Below are 6,813 nucleotides of genomic sequence, written 5' to 3' on the forward strand. Positions count from 1 at the left end.
TTGCATATGAGTAGTTGGTGGTCTACTCCACAATCAGCTCCTGGCCTTGTTTTCACAGCTGATATTGAGCTTCTCCAGAAGTTCTTTCCACAGATGTAATCAATCTGATTCCTGTGCATACCATTAGGTTAAATCTAAGTATATAACCTGCATTTATGTCTCTTAAAATGTATTTGCTATGAATAAGTCATTGATTGTGCAAAATTCGATCATTCTCTCTCCAGCTGCATTTCTGTCACCAAGTCCATGTTTTCCAACTACTGAATCTTCTTCTCTGTCCCCAACTTTTGCATTCCAATCACCCATTATTATTAATGCATCTTGATTGCATGTTCGATCGATCTCCGATTGTAAAAGTTGGTAAAAATCTTCTATTCATCTATATCCTCTTCCTTGGCTCTGGTTGTTGGTGCATATATTTGAATGATAGTGGTATTCATTGGACTTCCTTGTATGTGTATGGATATTATCCTGTCACTGACAATATTGTAATCCAAGATGGATCTAGCAATGACTTTTTTAACTATGAAAGTAACTCCATTTTTCCTCACCTTTTCATCTCCAGAGTAATATATCATATGATCATCTGACTCAAGATGCCCCATGCCAGTCCATCTCATCTCACCAATGCCTAGTATGCCAATATTTATGCGTTCCATTTCTTCCTTAACAATATCTAATTTTCCTACATTCATGGTTCTCACATTCCATGTTCCAATCACTAGTGTCTGCTTATAACTCTTCCTCTTCCTTTGTATTCCCATACTTGAAAGCTCAACCTCAGTTGCCCTTTCTGTTATCTACATGTGTTCTATTGTACATGGGGTTTCAGAGGCCTGCTATTTCCTAAGTGGGTGGCCAGTCCTTCTTCCTAGTCTGTCTTAATGTGAATGTTCAGATTTAGAAAATTATCAGAGAGATCAGTAAGTTAAATGTATAGCCCTTATTGTGGAGTTAACCATTAGTGTCAGTGTTGTCCCTGCCTATGGCACACTTGTCTTTACCCACTTATTTCCCTGCTCCACCATCCACCAGGATACCCATCCACTTCTACCCACTTCCTTCACATCTATCTCCCATTGACCAGCCTTTGATCTAATAGCTTATATATGAAGCTTTCTTGGCTTCTGTGATTCCAAGCACATCAGCTGATGGTAGTTCCTTATGTTGGGATCAATATAGTTAAGCAAAAAATATATATTGTATGTATATCCATAATGTTATATTCTTTATTCTTATTTAAATGTATTCTTCTCTCTCAGTAATATTTTATAAATGTATTTTCATATCTGTCATCTACAGCTGCCACAATCTTTGAAATACCTACTCAATGCCTTATAGTTCCTTTGTGTTTGGACACTCCTCTAGTGATAAAATGAAAGGGATTTCTTAGTCTCTCAAATATAACTTGAAGAAAGTGCAGCCAGGAAGCTCCTTAGAGAGAAAGATGTTGAAACTTCTCACATACTCTGAGCCTGTTGTCAAAAGAGGCCAGCCCTTGGAAAAAGACATGATGCTTGGGAAGATTGATGATTGGTGAATGAGGGGAGACTCTCAATAAAATGGGCTCTATCTAATGGGATAAGAGATGATACACAGATATGGCAGGATGGCAGGATTCAGATCTGTTTGTTGTTCAAAAGCTCACTATGAGTTGCACTTGACTCAATTGCACTTAACAACAATAACAACAATAATAAGCATACTCACATACACTTCAGTTTACCTATACATGTATGCACAAACATGCAAAAAAAATATTCTGCAGAAGCTACACCCAAGTAGTAAGAATGGGTATCTCTGAGGCATTATCTTGAGTTGGAAGATAAGCTACCAAGGAAATTGTAAAATTGTAAACGGAGTAGGTGCAATGAGGGGATTGCCAAGTCTAACTTCTACCCAATCAATGACATCCGAAGTACCATTGTAGCAGCTGCGGTAGAGAACCTGAGACCTCATCGGAGACGGTTTAACCTAAAACTGCTTCCCTACAGAATCAGAACTAGAATCCTTTGCCTAAGCTTGCTAGAGGACTTGAGGAGAGAGAGAAAAGAGAAGATGCTATAATTTGCAGGACTAAGAGAACTTTATAGCACTAGCTGAAAGTTGAAAGCTGAGCAGCCCACAACCAACCTTTGGAAGCTGTCTTAACTGAATTATTATATGTGCTGCTGTCAACGTGAAATATAGTATTTTACTTCCCTAAGAAACCTGAGTATGGTTCTGAGTGTCTGTGAGTGATTGCAATGGATTTTGTATCCTGCAGGGAAGGAGGAGTGGTATTAGAAGAAAGAGGTGCAAGGGCATGGGAGACATGTCTGACATCATGAAATAGGTTTTGTGTTGTGAATGCTTTTGATGGGGGCATTTACCCTTTACGGAATTATTAGAAGTCAGATATGACAACCCCTATGTTATATTTGCTGTTTATATAGCATCTATAGTAGATTCAACCTCAATTTGAACTTGCATATGAGTAACTGAAGATCTGACCCACAGTCTGCCCCTGGCCTAGTTTTGACTGCCAATACTAAGCTTTTCCAATAATTTCTTCCACAAATGCAGTCAATCTGATTCCTATGCTGCCCAACAGGTCAGATTTACATGTAAATTCTTCTTTTGTGTCTTTTAGGAAAGATATTTGCATGAATAAATCATTGTAAATATAAAATTCAATCATTCTATATTTTCCAACTTCTATTCCTTCTTTACTGCTTCCTATTTTGCATTCTAGTCACCAATTATCATTAATGCAACTTGGTTGCATGTTCTGTCAATTTCAGACTGAAAACCTTGGTAAAAATCTCAATTTTTTTCATCCTTGGCTCTAGATATAGGAGCTTATATTTGAATTATAGTCATGTTAACAGGTCTTCCTTGTATGAATATGGATATTATCACTCTTTGACTATAAATGCACCATTATTGCTCTGTTTTTCACTCCCTGCATAGTATACCATATGATTATCTGATTCAAAATGGTCTAAGCTAGTCCATCACATGTCTCTAATATCTAGCATGTCAATATACTTGCATTAAATTTAATTTTTTAACAATTTCCATTTAATTGAGGCTGAAGAAAATGAAAATAAGTCCACAGGAACCAAGATGTGATCTTGAATCGATTTCATCTGAATTTCATGAATATTTTAGGTTTGAGGCATTGAACACCAATGATCAAAGACCAGATGAGTTATGGGATGGGATCAAGGATATCTTCTATAAAGAGAGCAAAATGTCCTTACAAAAACAGAGGAGAAAGAAAAAATCGAAATGGAAGTCAGAAGACTTTAAAGATTGTGCTGGAGCATCAAGAAGCCAAATCTAAAGGAAAACACGTTGAAGTGAAAAAGCTAAACAGGGAGGACAAAGCAAAGTACTATAATGGAATGTGCAAAAAGCTAGAATTAGAGAATAAAAAGGGAAAAAATTCACTATGCATTTTTCAAGCTCAAAGAACAGAAAAACAAATTTAAGCCTCATGTTGCAATATTGAAAGATACTATGGGCAATATATTCAATGACCCAGAAAGCATCAAGAGAAGATGGAGGGAATGCACAGAGTCACTGTACAAGAAGGAATTAATCGACATTGAAAAATTTCAGGAAGAACTATATGAATAGGAGTCAATGGTAATGAAGGAGGAAATAGAAGCTGCATTGAAGGTATTGGCAAAAATAAGGCCTCTGGAATCTATGGAATACCAATTGACTTGTTTCAATTAACAGATGCAGCCTTTGATGCAATCACCAGTCTATCCTAGGAAATTTGGAGGACAGCTGTCTGGTCAATGGATTGGAAGAGATCCAAATTTGTCTCATTCCCAAGAAAGGTTATCCAACTGAATGTGGAAACTTTTGAATAATGTCATTGATATCATTGATGTCACATGCAAGCAAAATACTGCTGAAGATCATTCAAAAACAGCTGGAACAGTACACAGATAAGAAACTGCCAGAAGTTCAAGGAGGATTTAGAAGAGGGCATGAGCAGGGATAAAATTGCTGATGTCTAATGAATCCTGGCTGAAAGTAAGTAATACCACAAGAATGTCTATTTTCACTTTATTGACTGTGCAAAGGCATTTGACTGTGTGGATCATGGAAAGTTGCGGCTGACACTGAGGAGAATGGGAATCCCAGAGCACTTGATTGTGTTTACACAGAACCTATATTTAGACCAGGAGGTTGTTGTGCAAATGGATCAGGGGAGCACTGCATGGTTTGCAATTGAGAAGAGAGTGCTTTAGGATTGTATTTTGTCTCCATACTTATCCAGTATGTGTACTGAACAAATGATTCAAGAAGCTGGACTCTATGAGGAGGAGTGGGGCATCAGAATTGGAGGGAGATTCCTCAATAACTTGTGTTATGCAGATGACACAATCTTGTTTGCTGAAAGTGAGGTGAGCTTTGAAACACTTGTTGCAGAAGACCATGGAATGAAGCCTATGGTATGGATTGCATCTCAATGTCAGGAAAACAAAGATTCTTACCACTGGACCAATAGGTAACCTCATGATGGGTGGAGAAAAGGATTGAAACTTTCAACAGCTTAATCTTGCTTGGATTCACAATTAACATTCTTGGTACTACCAGTCAGGAAATAAGGAGATGCATTGCACTGGGAAAATCTGAAGTTAGGGACCTTTCCAAATTATTGAGGAGTAGTGATGTCAGCTTGAAGACTAAGGTGCATATGATTCAGGCCATAGTCTTTCTGATTACTAGCGATGCATCTGAGAGATGTACAGTGAATAAAGATGACAGAAAAAGAATTGACACCTTTGAGCTGTGGTGTTGTAGAAGAGCACTGATCATGGACGGCCAAGAGAATGAAAAGAGAATGCACCATGGCAGAAGGTGAAGCGAGTGCTCTTTAGAAGCAAGAATGATGAGGCATCACCTCATATATTTTTGTCATGTTGTGAGGAGGGGCTATTCCTTGGAGAAGGACATGATTTTGGGAAGTATGGAAAGTCAGTGAAGGAGAGGAAGACCCTCAATCAGGTGTCTTGATATGGTGGCTGCTGCAATGGACTATTGTGTGTCAGGAGGTGTGAGGATAGTGGAGTATAGAACAGGGTTCAGATTTTTTTTTCATCGGGTTGCTATGAGTTGTACTCGACTCAATAGTACGTAAAAACAACAATGACATAGTAGGATCAATATTCTGCACAAACATCACTATTCAAAAGTTTTAATTCTTTAATCTTCCTTAATCACTGTCCAATAATCAAATATATATGAGGCATTTGAAATTGCCATAGTTTGGATCAGGTGCACTATAGATTTTAAATTGACATCCTTGCAGAAGATTTTCCCAATGCAACATGTTGTGGGTTTTTTAATTTTTATTTTTTGACTACTGCTTTATAGTTTTAACTAACTTTTTAATAAATCTATCGTTCTTTTTTATCTTAAAAATGTACTTGAAGTCTTTTGTCCATTTTTCATGATATTGCTTATTAGTTCATTTATGAAAATTTTGGTTAATAATATTTTTCAGAAGTCAATATAACAAACAAAATAAATGTTTGTATAGAAATGACCCTTTTGTCTTCTGGGATGCCAGTGTTCCCTATTTTAATCATACTTACTACCACAGAGTATATTCCAGTTCCCAGCAACCCTATGAGGCTATAAATCCTACTGAGCAAAGTCTTCTCCCTATGGAAGGAGGAGTTGGTGGATTCAGCCTGTCAACCTTTCCATTAACAGTCAGACACATTATATATTACGATCTATGGTTTTAGAATTTTTTTGTTAGACTTTTAAAATGTCTCCACCCTCTTTTAATTGTTAAGTTTCTAACATAATGAACTGAACACAATTGTTTCAATAGGTGTTCAGAGATTGTTGTTTACTCGGAATAATTGATAATAACTGGGAAAGCGACTATATAGAAACTTCTCCATTGAGAATTCATTTGTTCCCTGAATGGTCTGATCTATGTACAAAAGCACTGAGGTGGCCTTAAATTTGAACTCTTACTATATTTGGCCTCAGGCTGTCAGTCATTTTTGAGTACTTTGTATTAGCCTGTTAATTGCTTCAATTCTTAACTCTTTTCCTATTACAAGAGATCTAATTTCTTTTTTTTTTTTTTTGGTGGGGAATTATGGCTTCTCATTAAGTTGTAGACCTGATTTAAAATGTCAAAAAGGATGGTTTAATTTCTGAGGTTGGTTTACTTGTGAGAGAAATGAGCCACATTGTTTTCACTGGAATATTTGGTACATAAAATATCACATATACATCCACTATAATTTGTATTCTCTCTATCTTATCGTTGTCTAGTTGTAAATGATTCATAGTCCATCCTCCATTGAGTTGTTAGGGATATAAATTACACAGAGAGTGCTCATCTTTCTCCCATAGAGCTGGTGGTGGATTTGAACCTCCAAAAAGGCACAGAGTTTGGGTTCACTCAGGTTTTACTGTATATCAGAGATGATTAATTATGATGAACAGTAAAATAATTTTTATTATGGGTGAATCAATTGCCAACCTTAGTTCTGAGAAGCTGATTTATGTTTGATGCAAATGGAAATATATGTTAGTAATCTTTTTCTGAGTGTCCTTATTGTTTTTGTTAAGTGCCACCGAATTGTAGATGACTCATAGCCACCCTATGAATGAAAAACCTGAACACTTGTATAAATTTCATTGTTTCTCCAAGTTCATAGAGTTTCCAGAGGTAAGCTATTTTGCAAGTGGATGCCACTCCTGCTTCCAACCTTGTTTTAATCAGGGAGCTCCACCAAACACTGTCCACCATGGGCAACCATTCTCACATTTGACACATCAGTG

Source organism: Elephantulus edwardii, unplaced genomic scaffold (genome assembly GCF_000299155.1).
Source record: "Elephantulus edwardii isolate Elephantulus edwardi_28Jun2011 unplaced genomic scaffold, EleEdw1.0 scaffold00047, whole genome shotgun sequence".
NCBI lineage: Eukaryota > Metazoa > Chordata > Mammalia > Macroscelidea > Macroscelididae > Elephantulus > Elephantulus edwardii.